Source organism: Somniosus microcephalus, chromosome 5 (assembly GCF_052327205.1).
Source record: "Somniosus microcephalus isolate GS21.2 chromosome 5, FLI_Smic_1.0, whole genome shotgun sequence".
In the NCBI taxonomy this organism is placed as follows: Eukaryota; Metazoa; Chordata; class Chondrichthyes; order Squaliformes; family Somniosidae; genus Somniosus; species Somniosus microcephalus.
Genome location: NC_140991.1, coordinates 85,887,106 through 85,900,844, shown reverse-complemented (window position 1 = coordinate 85,900,844; position 13,739 = coordinate 85,887,106). Strand labels below are relative to the sequence as shown.

General features: G+C 44.8%; 1 protein-coding gene across 2 annotated transcripts in view; it reads right to left on the bottom strand.

Annotated features, from left to right (window-relative positions):
* LOC147117174 (metalloreductase STEAP4-like) overlaps positions 1-5,983 on the bottom strand; it is a 33,364-nt gene extending 27,381 nt beyond the window's left edge. For both annotated transcript variants that reach the window (XM_085987932.1, XM_085987931.1), the window contains exon 1: positions 5,683-5,983. The gene's annotated coding sequence lies outside the window, so the exon portion shown is untranslated. The remainder of the gene's footprint in view (positions 1-5,682) is intronic.
* Between the last annotated feature and the right edge of the window lie 7,756 nt (positions 5,984-13,739).

Sequence of the window (13,739 nt, the reverse complement as noted above, 5' to 3'; positions counted from 1 at the left end):
GTGGGCTTCCCGACAGCTCCAAACCACGAAAAGTTTTCGAGGCGGGACGTGGGTCTGAGGTCTTGGAGGGGTCGAGATGCCCAGTGTTCAGGTGAGTGAGGGGTGCAGGAGTGCAAAGGTAAGTGTTTTGCAAGTGTTTAAAGTGTTTAAATAAGTTTAACTTACTTTTACTTACCTTTACAGGAGTCCTGCATTCCGGTGTCGGGAGTCGGCTGCAAGAACCACAGAAACTCTGATTTAAAAAAAAAAATCAGCTTCTTGGTTTCTGCAGCAAAATGATTTTAAAGTTATCCTGAGAAAGGACTGAGGCTGAATTAGCAGTTTTTCAGTGCTTGACAGCTTCAAACAGCTGTTAAACACTGATATTTCATCTGCCAAAAGCTTTTGACAGATGAAATGTCAATCTCTGACGTCACCTGTTGCCGGGTGGCCCTTAATTGGCCTGTGAGCCCACAGGGCGGGCTCAACAAGGTCAATCAGAGGAAAATCCAGTGGGTTGGCCACATCTCCATGGAGGCGGGACAACAAGCCCGAATGTGGGTTTCCCACCTCCAACCCGCCCCCGTAGCAAAATCCAGCCCATAGTGTTAGCAGATGCACTATCCCGAGCACCCACAATGAGTCATGTGAGCTCTACTGAAGAAGACGTGGATGTTCATGTGAGTATGGTCACTGCTGCGCTGCCCGTGTCAGACACAAAATCAAAGCAAATAGCAGAAGAAACAGTAAAAGATACAGTATTACAAACAGTAATAGAGAACATTCATCATGGTTGGCCAAAAGGTTCCTGTCCAAAATATTTTCACATAAGGTCAGAATTGAGTGTCGCAAGTGGACTATTACTAAAACAGAACAGAATAGTCATTCCACAGGCTCTACGTCAAGACATGCTCAAAAGGATTCATGAGGGACACCTCGGAATTGAAAAATGCAAAAGGAGGGCAAGAGACACTGTCTATTGGCCTGGCATAAATAAGGACATTGAGAACATGATAGGCAAATGTGAGACATGTCAGAAACACCAAAACAAACAAGCAAAGGAACCAATGATAGTAGCTGACATACCAACAGCACCATGGCAAAAGGTTGGTATGGACCTTTTTCATTTAAATGGTAAAGACTATCTAATAGTGATTGACTACTATTCTAACTATCCTGAGATGGTGCTGCTCTCAAGCACCACAGCAAGCAGTGTCATAATGCATGTGAAATCCATCTTCGCCAGACATGGAATTCCCAGGATTGCCGTTAGCGACAATGGTCCGTGCTTCAACTGTAAGGAGTGGCAACAGTTTGCAGCACATTATGGCCTAGAAATTGGGTTTTGGCTTAGCCAGGGCTTTAGCGCCGGAAGTTAGTGCCGGCGCTAAGTCCCCCTGCGCGCGCCAAAAATTCAGTAGCGCCGCGCCCAAACGGCTGCCGGCGCTACTGAAGGGTCTTAGCGCCTGGAAAAGGGCGCTAACTGCCGTTTAGCACCGCAATTCCGGCGCTGCGGCACCCGATGCGGTGCGGCAGGCTGGGGAAGTGCAGGCCTCCTCCTTCCGTTAAGGAGGAGCTGCCTGCACCCGGCCGCGGCCCGCGCAAATCTGTTTAAAAATGAGCCCGGCACCTCGGACAAGTGCCGGGCTTGCATCTGTTCCGGTGGGGGGGGGGGGGAGAAGTCCGGGGAGGGAGCTGCGGGCAGGCGGCCGGCGGGAAAGCGGCCGGCCGCCGCGGGGCCTTTAATGCGCCGGCGCAAACACATGTTGGACTCTGTTGCCAGAGTCTTAGTTGCGGCTGCCACGGGCGAGGCGGCCGCAACTGAATTTCGGCGCTGGGGCCCGTCGGCATGGCAACCGGGACGCTGCGCACACCGATGACGTCATCGGTGCCGGCGCAGCGCTACCGGTGCAACGCCGCTTTAGGGCCCCAGGGAATTTTTCAACTGGCCATAACTCTGGCGCTAGTCCCTCTAGCGCCTCAAAAGCGGCGCTAAGGCTAGTGAATTTCTAGGCCTATGACTTTCAGCACATCACATCCAGTCCTTCGTATGCTCAGTCAAATGGTAAGGCAGAGAAAGGTGTTCAAGTTCTCAAGCAGCTACTGAAGAAAGCGACAGAAAGCAAGTCTGATCCTATACCGAGCCTCACCTTTAGACTGTGGTTCTTCACCTGCTGAACTACTAATGGGTCGCAAGTTGTGCACCACGCTACCCTGCTGTGCAAAAGAACAGCAAAGTGAGGAACCGAGACAGAGACTTCGGCCTAGAAATTCAGTTGCGTTTGCGCCCACTTATTGGCTATAAAGTGGTTTGCGCCTAAAGTTTTTTACCGCCCAAAATTCAGATGGACCCTAACATCGGCGTTAGCCGGTAGCGCTGCGCCGGCACCGATGACGTCATCGGTGTGCGCAGCGCCCCGGTTGCAATGCTATTCCGGCCCGATGGCCAAATTCAGTTGCGGCCGCCTCGCCCGTGGCAGCCACAAACAGCGTTTGTGAAACGGGGTCTTGCAGCTCCGAAAGGCCGGCGCATAAAGGTGGAGCGGCGGCCGGCCGCTTTCCCGGCGGCCGCCTGCCCGCACCTCCCTCCCCGGACTCCTGCACCACCCCCCCCGCGGCACTGATGTCTGTGTCCCGCGAGCCCGGCACTTCTCCATGGTGCCGGGCTCATTTGCCGGGGGAATCCACCGGTGATCTGACGGCTGCAGGCAGCTCCTCCTTAAGAGAAGGAGGAGGCCTGCAGTACCCCAGCCTGCCGCACCGCATCGGGTGCCGCAGCGGGAGCTGAACGCCTGAAAGTGACATTTAACGCCCCTAGCGAGGCGGCCAAACCCTGCAATAGCGCCCGCTGCCGTCTTGGCCCGTCGCAACTGAATTTTAGGCGGGCGCTACGGGAATCCTGGCGAGCGCTAAATTTCGGGCGCAAAAGACCTGGCAGGGCCATACCAAATTTCTAGGCCTTCAACTGTTAAAGCTGAAACAGAAATCATACTGACAAGTCATCCAAAACTCTAAAACCATTGATAAGGGATGATGTTGTCAGGATTGAGGATCCAGATGCATGGAACAGGAAAGCTACATTTCTTGAGGAAGTAGGACCAAGGTCATACACTGTCAGAACTGAGGAAGGACAGATTCTCAGGAGGAACCGCCGTTCCCTCCTATTCAAGACCAGATTGATGACAATGCCGCAACTGCATCTTGTCATTCACCGCCAGAACAATCTCATGAAGACACATCAGACTTACCCGTGTTGAGAAGATCCACACATGAAGTAAAAAAGCCTGATAGACTTAATCTTTGAGTACAATGTAAAGCTTTGAAAATGTGTTGACTGTTTTGAAAATGTTTATGTTTATAGAGCACTAACAAAAGTGTTACTGATATTATCTTTATTGTTTTCTTGAAAGTTGATTGATATTGATTTTGTTAAACCTCAAAGAAAGGGGATGTAATGATCAATAACATGTCATTCTATAGTGGACACTAGGTGGCGCCATAGAGCTGTGTAGAGCTGTATATAGCTGTATGTATATGAGACTGCATTACCCAGCTGTATGTATATTAAGGCTACATTACCCATGAGGCACTAGGCTACCCACAAGGCAGCGGTCAAGATGGAAGCCTCTACAGATACTGTACCTAGTCCACATGTGCTCAATAAAGTAACTAGCAAAAGCTAGCTGTGTTCATAATAAGAATGTCTATTTATTAATGAACATAAGAAAGGGGACACTTCACCAATTTGCTTGTTCGGTCACACCCTCACAACAGGCATCAGCAGCATTCTGCTTTTACTTGGTAGCAACTGCAAAGCATTTCACTCCTCTGCTGACTGTTTTCCCATTTCACACTGGAGCCACTTTCTTGCTCACGACCACCTTCCCATCCTGCTCAAAGGTTGTTGCTGCTCCTTCTCAGCATGCACACTATAGGAAGTTGCTCCATGTTGGATATCCTGGAGAGTTAAACCTTAACTCCCCAAGGTGTCCAACTTACAAATCTCCAGGATGTCCAACACCCCACACTTCTGCACAACCCTACACACTAACTCACTGCATGAGGGAGAGGACCAGAATCTGAGGGGGTGGAGGTAGGGTGGGCAGCGGAAGGGGGGCCCAGCCTCCATCCAGGCCCTCACCCAGAGGGCGAGAAAGCCATTGACAGAATTGGAGCAGACAGGAGCTTTGGCAATGACGAGACGGCAGGCTAAGTTCAGGAGGGTATCTGCCTAATTACTTGTAGCTTTTCTCCTTCCTCAAGAAATTATACATTCAGCCAGTGGGACAAGCATTCCGTGCCATGGTGACCCTTCTCCCTCTCCCTTTTACTAGGTCCATCCTATGACTCAGACCCTGCAGAATTGACTTGGCGGGGAGTTGGATAACCCTCCAGAACAAGCACTGACATTCACTTCAACCCTCCCAAGCACCAACACAGAAATTGTCACCCTAGGTGGTATAGATAGCGAGTTAGAGAGACGTCAGCAGGTCGCAGGATCAAGACCTACTCCAGTGACTTGAGCACATAATCTAGGCTGGCACTCCAGTGCAGTACTGAGGGAGTGCTGCACTGTCAGAGGTGTCATCTTTGGATGAGGTGTTAAACCAAAGCCCCATGGATGTAAAAGATCCCATGGCACTATTTCGAAGAAGAGCAGTGTCTTGATCAACAGTCAAAACAGGTTCTCTGGTCATTTATTTCATTCCTGTTTGTGGGACCTTGCTGTGCACAAATTGATTGCTGCATCTCCTACATTTGACTACACTTGAAAAGTACTTAATCTGACGTCCTGAGGTTGTGAAAGGTGTTATATAAATGCAAGTTATTTCTTTCTTTTCTTTCTTGCACATGATGAATTACAGAGCACAAGTGAGCAGGAGCAGGGGTTAGTGGAGAGGAACAGCCGAGGTGCCACAGTCAGCAACAAGGGTGACTCCCATGTTGAGCACTGTGCAGCCCCTCGCTGAGTTTCTTGAACACTTTGAAGCAGAATAACACAGAAATACAGCGACTTCTAAAGCAGAAATTTTGGGAAAAAATCCAGCCACGTGAATTGCAAACAGATTCCAATGATCTGAGTACTTGCAGGTAATGCCCCTTTAAATAACACTTCCAAAATGCTGTTTCACACCTGTACCACCTAGTAGTACTGGCGAGTCCAGCACTATGTACTACTTCCCCATTTTCCAGTGAAACTAGCATTGGGGTCCTATTGCCATCATAGGACTCCGATTTAACTACATTAATGAGGCTCCTGCCTGCTTCAGGCGGGCACCTGGGCCGCCCTCAGAAAGATCCCCATCAAAATGGTGACAGGCAGGTCGCAAACGAGGTGGTAAGTACAGCGCTGCAATTTCTGCCGCATTACTGCCTTGTTCCTGCCCGGTGGAGGCATTTAATATCAGCCCCACTGTCTCTGCTCACACATGAAGAATATCCACTTGAACAAAATACCGAAAGGCTGCTAAAGATATTTAATATTATACCCTAGTATCAGTCAGCAACTTAGGAAGCCAGAGGAAAAGAGGAAAATTGGTTAAAAAAAATTGAAACAAACTGACAATTTGCACTTTATACATCCACTATTTCATGACTCTATGGCATAAAATTTGGGTATTTTTAACTAATATACACAAAATATCTTTATAAAATTGTTGAAATAAATACATTTATGAAATATCTTTCATTTTCCTTTCCTACCTGTAGTGTTTCAGGAATGATCCAGCTCACCACACTATGAAGTCCGATAGGTCAGAAATTGCCACACAATTGCTGGCTTGCCTTGCTCATCAGTCTGGCAGGTTTTCCATCTCTTTCTGTCTTTATATAGTTGGCTGTAGAATTCTGTGTTTCCTATTGTTTTACTTTTTTTCCCCATCTGTCAGCGTAAGACATTGCTAATTACACTCAAACTTCTCAAAGATTGTGGGGAAATCCCCACTGGTCAGTAAGCTGATGTTAACTGCTCTTTCCCAGAAATGTACACCACAGGATTATGTAACTGCATTTCATGAATATTCTGACCTACTTTCTGAAACCACACAGTGGTCACAGCAATGTACTGCCAGTTCACAGCTGAATGTGCAATGTACTTTCAAAGATTGTACAATACCACTCGGTGAAGAATGTTACGCACCATACGAACTAACATTGACACATGTAATTTAATTGAGAATCATTTAGTTTTTCTACTGCTTTATAATAAATGATGATTTATTATCATCTCATCAAAAACAGTAAACAAAGTTGCACAATTTCTCAAAACTTGACTTATTTTCATCTTTGGGCTTTTGAGTTTTATTTCAAATTCATTGCTTTACTTGCTGGTGAACTACTGTATATACCATGCTTTTTATATGCCTCAGATTTCCTGTGCTCCTGCTCACACAGGGGTCAGAGGGTAAGCTGCGCCATCAAGGCTGCTGAGCTAAAGCGATTGAATAAATCAAATTCCATTCTTATTAAATGGCTTCCTGGGATTTTTGCTGGCGTCTTGGGGATTGAATTCCTCGACTCTGCCCATCATTCTGTGGAAACTGTAAACGAGTGGCCTTTGTTCATTGCCTATTTATTTAAAGCTTAAAATGCATAGCTAAATGTACCAGTTGGATAAAACTATCTGGGCCCCAAAATTGTACAGGCAGTAATATCAATGGTTGCACCCACTCGTGTTCCCCGCTAGAGTTTACGAGATCAGTGTGACCTTGGGGCAGGTGGCTGCAGGCACCACAAAGGGCGCATCTTTGGCAACTATCTGTGTCCATACTGGTGGAAATTCAGCAGTCTGTCCTCCACCACTTAAGGATAGCACTGCACTTTGGCAGAACTGGGGTGGAGGTCCTGGCATTGGGCATACACTGGTCGGGCTGCTGGGGATGGGCACTCTCCTCCTCTGCCGCTCCGTGTGTTTTTTTTCTATCCTGCCAGCGGCCTGCTCTCACTGAGATCCTTTAGGCTTCCCACCCACCATTCTTAGACCAGCTTTACCATTGTCGCCACTGCCAGTCCTAACTCACGCCCAGCTTTGTCCAGCTGCCAGTTCTGTTCCGATGTAAACATTAGTGGCTCTCCCATCGCATTGCTGATGTTGGTGGAAATAACCTATATATGCAAAAATTTATCGTGTACGTAAATATACTAGCTATTTGCTGAAATGGTCTTTTTCAAAAAATTATAAATTAATGAAAGAAGTGGCTATTTAATGGAACAAAATGTATTAATTATGTAAAAGCAGTACCCAACAATATGGCTGACAATTAAATTGAACAGGTTTATGCAAATATACACATTAAATAAAAGGAGCAGACATTTATTAAAATGGGTTTGCCCCAAAATGCATTAATTAAAGAATTAAATAGAATACAGTATGGGAAAAATTCATTAAACAGGTGAAGAAAATAAAACGAGCAAAATACTGTGGATGCTGCCTGACCTGCTGAGTCTTTCCAGCATTTCCCCATAACAGGGTTGTGCTAAAATGCATTCATTGAATAAAAGTAGGAAAACAAACACGGTTTTTCTAAACTGTTTTATTAAATAACATTAGATGTGGCTTAAAATGTATTATTTAAATGTAAGCAGTAAATTAAAAAGGCCTTGTGAAAAATATGTGAATATATATGAATTGCAGTGCACATTTAATGGGGAATCAGCTGTAAATAAGCTATTATCTGTATATTGATTAAAATAGAAATAAATTAATTTCTGAAAATGCAGCAGTAAAATAACAATAAAAAAACAATCTTGCCTTCATGTCAAATGAAAAACAAAAGTTGGCAGAGATTTGAGAGACTTGCCCCACACTGCCACCTAGTGCTGAAACTTGCAACTACATTCTGTCAGACAATTGGCTACATTGGAAAATTCCCACTATAAAAGGCAGTTTGAATTGGATTGATGTTGCCAGAAATTGTAACAACATAATAAAGATTTGTGGACTGGACATACCTACCTTATTATAATTTTATTAATATGTAAATAAATGTTCTAAATAAATACAATGTACTGAATTTCCCCCCTAGGTTTCTGAATAAAATGAACCAACACCAGTTGGCATCTCCACACCAAGTTTATTGTGAGGTCAGTCTCTGTGGGTTCCATTTGCTCGCTGCTATTCTCTCTCTCTCTCTCTATCGCTTTTTGTAATGGACAACCAGAAAAGTGTAAACATAAAAGCTATAGATCAGATTTCAAAACAGATTTCAAAACATTTGAAATCATGCACCAATCTTCTCTGGGAGCCTGTTGTACACACCAACTATCCTGTGAGAAAAAACTTTTTTTCTCTAATCTCTAACTTTGCTCAAGGTTTGTGAATTGTGTTCTTGTTTCCTTTAATTCTACGCTCATTGCCAAAGTTATTTCAGATTTCTAGCATCCGCATATTTTGCTTTTGTTCAAGTTAAGTAACTTGTTTACTTCAATCTTCTCATGTCTCCCAATCATTTTTATTCCAGAGAAAATAGGGTTGTGCCTTTCTTCACAACTTACATAGGATTACACAGGATACACAGCACAGAAACAGGCCATTCGGCCCAACCAGTCCATGCTGGGTTTATGCTCCACTCGAGCCTCCTCTCATCTTTCCTCATCTAACTCTATCAGCATAACCCTCTATTCCCTTCTACCTCAAAAATTTATCTAGCCTCCCCTTAAATACATCTATTCTATTCGCTTCAACCACTCCCTGCGGTAGCGAGTTCCACATTCTCACCACTCTCTGGGTAAAGAAGTTTCTTCTGAATTCCCTATTTGATTTCTTGGTGACTATCTTATATTGATGACTTAGTACCCGAAGGCCTGGAAGGCGGGTTGGCATTTTAAATATTATAATGAGGCCTGAAGCCTCTGCTTTAACCTACTGTGCATATTTTACTACTGCCAGCCGGGGATCCCGGGCCTCGGGATTCCCAGTAGCGGCAGCGAGGCGAGCACAGCGTCGGGGAGCAATCCTTGTGGGCCGGGAGGAGCAGGAATGCTTCTACCCGGCATCCCAAGCTCACCCACCAGTAGCCCGCCCCTCCCCGGGGTCGAGGATCGGTCCACCCCAGGGATCGATCTCACCCCCCCCCCCCCCCGGGGTCAGGGTTTGAACCCCCACCCCTCCGACCCTGCACCTACCTGGTCCTGCGGTGTCCTGGTCAGTGTTCCCCCCCTGACTGTAAACCAGCCTGTCAATCAGGATGACTTTCGGGTGGGGAACCTGGCCATTACATCACTGTGTGTGTTTCCCCGGTCTACCGGTTCCCCCCCCCCCCCCCACCCCACTCCAGACGGGTGGGAAACAACAAAATCCAGCCCTATATCCTAACCATTGATCTGTTAAATGCCAATATAACTTGTTCTCACTGGTAACCCATTGTCCTCCAGGTCTATCCCAGTACCTGATTTGCTGACCAGATGTTTCAAGGTATGATCAATGAACACTCCCAAATCTTTTTCCTTGTTAGCCTCAGCCAGTGAAGAACTTTTCATATTAGGTCAACAAAAGAGGTGCGATATAGTATAAAATTAAACGAAAGGGCTTACGCAAATGCAAAGAATAGTGTAGATCCCGCAAACTGGTAGAGATATAAAGAATAACAAAGAGATACAAACAGAAAGTAATAAGAGTTGCAAAAAGGGAATACAACAAAAAACTTGTGAGGGATATCAAGAACAATAATAAAAGTTTTTAAAAGTATGTTAAGAGAAAGAGGGTGACTAAGGGTAATGTGGGCCCCTTATAAACAGGCAGGGGATATTGTAATTGGCAATAGGAAAATAGCAGATTTGCTTAATAATTACTTTGTATCGGTCTTCACACTCGAGGAAGGGGATATATTACCAGAGGTGTGAGGAAAAGTAAAAATAAATCAAGGGGAGGAACTTACTATATTTAATGTAAGTTAAAAAATGGTAATGGAAAAAATAGTGAGACTGAATATATACAAATCTCCAGGACCTGATCTCCACCCCAAAGGATTAAAGGAAGTAAGTGAGGAAATTGTAGATGCTTTAGTCATGATCTTCCAAAACTCTCTTGATTCAGGAATTGTCCCCTCCAATTAGAAAATTGCCAAAGTCACTCCATTATTTAAGAATGGTGGGAGAGAGAAACCAGGAAATTATAGACCTATTAGTCTAACGGCTGTTGTGGGGAAGTTACTAGAATCTGTCATTAGGGACAGAGTGACTGAGCATTTGGACAAATATGAACTGATCAGAGAGAGCCAGCATGGATTTGTAAAGGGTAAGTGATGTCTAACTAAAATAACAACAGAAAATGCTGGAAAAACTCAGCAGGTCAGGCAACATCCGTGGAGAGAAATTTGAGTTGACTAACCTAGTTGAATTTTTTGAGGTTACTAATGTGGTTGATAAGGCAGTGTCTATGGATGTGATTGATATGGACTTCCAGAAGGCATTTGACAAGGTTCCACACAGGAGATTGTTAGCAAAAATGAAAGTGAATGGAATTGGAGGCAAGCTATTAACATGAGTAGGAATAAAAACAGAAAATGCTGGAAATACTCAGCAGATCAGGCAGCATTTGTGGAGAGAGAAAAAAAGTTAACTTTGTTAACAATTGGCCTGAAATGTTAACTTTGTTTCTCTTTCTACAGATGCTGCCTGACTTTCTGAGCAATGTTCCCGCTAATTTTTTTTTGGGTGTGTGGCCCCTTTAACGGGCTGCGTGACCCATTCACAGTTTCGCGTATGCGCAAAATTTTACCTTGGAAAAGCCGGTCCTGCTGACAGCTCTGCGGCCACACAGCTTTGAGGGACTGTTACTTCTGAGTATCCAGCATCCGCAGCATTTTGCTTTTGTAACATGTGTAAGAAATCGTGAATTGGAAGAAATAACTTGAGACGAAAAAGTCTCTTCAGACTGGTGTTAGAATAACTGGATAGACACTTAGAATTTGCTTCTGTTCTTGGTTCCCTGCGGATGTTATAACATTCTGCACCGTGGCGGTGACCTTGTTTCCAGACTAGCTGTTTGTTGTTTGTGTGCTAGAAAGGTTGTTGACTGTATCTTTGATAATCTACCTTAGGCCCACCCCTAAAAAGAGTAAAAGAGATATCTAAAGAGTTTTTAGCACAGACGGTGAAGGGAAGGGAAGGGAAGAGCTGTTCGCGCACGCCAGCCGTCTGTCCGATCGGGACTGGTACCAACTGTTTGTCACGGTCGTATGTCTACTATGTCTGTCTTGATTGCGTGTTGTACTTAACTTAAACTGCTGCTCCTAAATAAAATGTCTTACAAATCCTATGACCCTCTGGGTAATCTGTGTGTGACCTGCGATCCAAATCTTACACATGGGTAGGAACTTGATTAGGAGGTAGGAGACAGAGAGTAGGTCTAATGGGTATGTACTCCAATTGGCAGGATGTAACTGATGGTACTCCCCTGGAATCTGTACTGGGGCCTCAGCTTTTCACTATGTTTATCAATGACTGAGATGAAGGAATAGAGTGCCTTATATCCAAGTTTGCTGATGACACTAAGTTACGTGGCACAGTAAGTAGTGAAGATGGGAGCAGGAAGTTGCAAAGGGACATTGATAGATTAAGTGAGTGGGCAAAACTGTGGCAGACGGAGTTCAACGTGGGGAAGTGTGAGGTCATCCACTTTGGACCTAAGAAAGGTAGATCAGAGTATTTTCTGAATTGTGAAGGTAGGAACCGTGGAGGAGCAGAGAGATTTAGGGGTCCGTGAACAGAAATCACTAAAAGCTAGTGAACAGATACAAAATATAATTTAAAAAGGTAATGGAATGTTGGCCTTTATCTCAAGGGAGCTGGAATACAAAGGAGTGGAAGTTATACTACAGTTGTATACAGCTTTGGTTAGACTGATTCTGGATTACTGTGCTCAGTTCTGGACACCACACCTCAGCAGGGAGATATTGGCCTTGGAGGGGGTGCCACGCAGATTCACCAGAATGGTACCTGGGCTAAAAGGGTTAAATTATGAGGACAGGTTGCATAGACAAGGCTTGTATTCCTTTGAATATAGAAGACTTAGAGGTGATGTGAGGTGTTTAAGATGATTTAAGGATTTGCTAGCCTATTAGAGGGAAACAATTTCCTCCGATGGGGGAGTCCAGAATAAGGGAGCATATCCTTAAAATTACAGCTAGGCTATTCAGGAGTGATGTCAGGAAGCACTTCTTCACACAAAGGGTAGTGGAAACCTGGAACTCTCTCCCCCAAAAAGCTGTTGAGGGTAGGTTAATTGAAAATTTCTAAACAGTGATTGATAGATTTTTGTTAGGCAAGGGTATTAAGGGATATGGTGAATAGAAGGAGTCGAGATACAGATCAGCCATGATCGAATTGAATGGCGGAATAGGCTCGATGGGCTAAATCCTGTTTCTATGTCCATATTATGCATATTTGTTTCCATATGCTTTACCCTACATTTATCCACATTAAAATCCACCTGCCGTATCTTAGCCCATCTAATTAATTAGTCAAAACCTTTCTGAAGATAGCAAACCTCTTTTCTATTCAAAATCTGCCCACAGAGATGTATGGTATCATCAAATTTAATAATACTACTATATACACATTGTTTTGTATCATTTAGAAATATTGTAAACAGCAGTACTCCAATATACGTTTCCCTTTGATACTCTATTGGTTACTTTTTCCTAGGCAGAGCAATTTCCATTTATCAGCATCCTTTATCTACTGTTGTCAAGTCAGCTGTCAATCTATCTAGACAATTTGTTATCTATTTCAGAGCCTTACCTCTCCTATTAGTCTCAGGAGGAAATGTTGAACACTTTATTTGAATCCAAGTAAACTACACCTCCCCTTGTCCAATATCATACTTACCTCCTCAAAGAATTCCAGCAGGTTTTTAGAGCATGACCGATTACTTCTTAAACAATGGTGCCTGTACCTTATGATTCCTCTGCTATATATAACAAAATTTATAGCTTTTCAGCCGGGCTATTTAAAGGAGCCATGGCCACATTGCATTTGAAGGTTCATCTAGGATTGTGCAGGCACTACACTGCAGCATTGGAGTGTTCCAAACACTTGGAAACATGACTGCACAGAGGCAGAGGGCTGCACCCAGGTTCTCAGATGGCTCCCTCCATATGCTTGTGGAGGGAGTGAGAGCACGCAGGGAGGTCTTCTTCCCTTTGGATGGGTGGAAGAGACCACCCCAGCACACCAAACAAGCCTGGTTAGAGATTGCAGAGGAGGTCAACAGCAGGGATGTTGTCAGGAGGACCTGGGAGCAGTGCTGGAAACGCTTCCATGATCTCATTAGATCAGGAAAGGTGAGTGCAAAGCCACACTCAACTTCTTCCTGCTGTGCCTCTCCTCACATCCCCATCACTCTGCCTTCCCAAGCCCACTCCTGCACATCATTACTCACACCAACATACCTTGCACGTCCACCCATCCCCCTCTCTCTATCTACATTATCACATCCCATCTGACTAACCACCCCTAACACTTACTCTCATTCTAACGTAATCATACCAACTAACAACACACAAGGAGGCCATTTGGCATTGACACCCCACTCCATCACAGTCACCATCTAAAGATGTTACCTATCCATTCCTTACACTCATTCCATCACTCTCACTCAACTTCCCTCTTTCCCTCCTTGCAGGAAAAGAGAGCCCACAATAAGAGGGCCACCTTAACTGCAGCAGAAAAGGTCGGCCTGAAAGTCTCAAGAGTCGCAGAGCTCAGGAGGTGGGAGACAGAGGGAGGGGGACATCTCAGCAACCTGGTGACAGAATTAC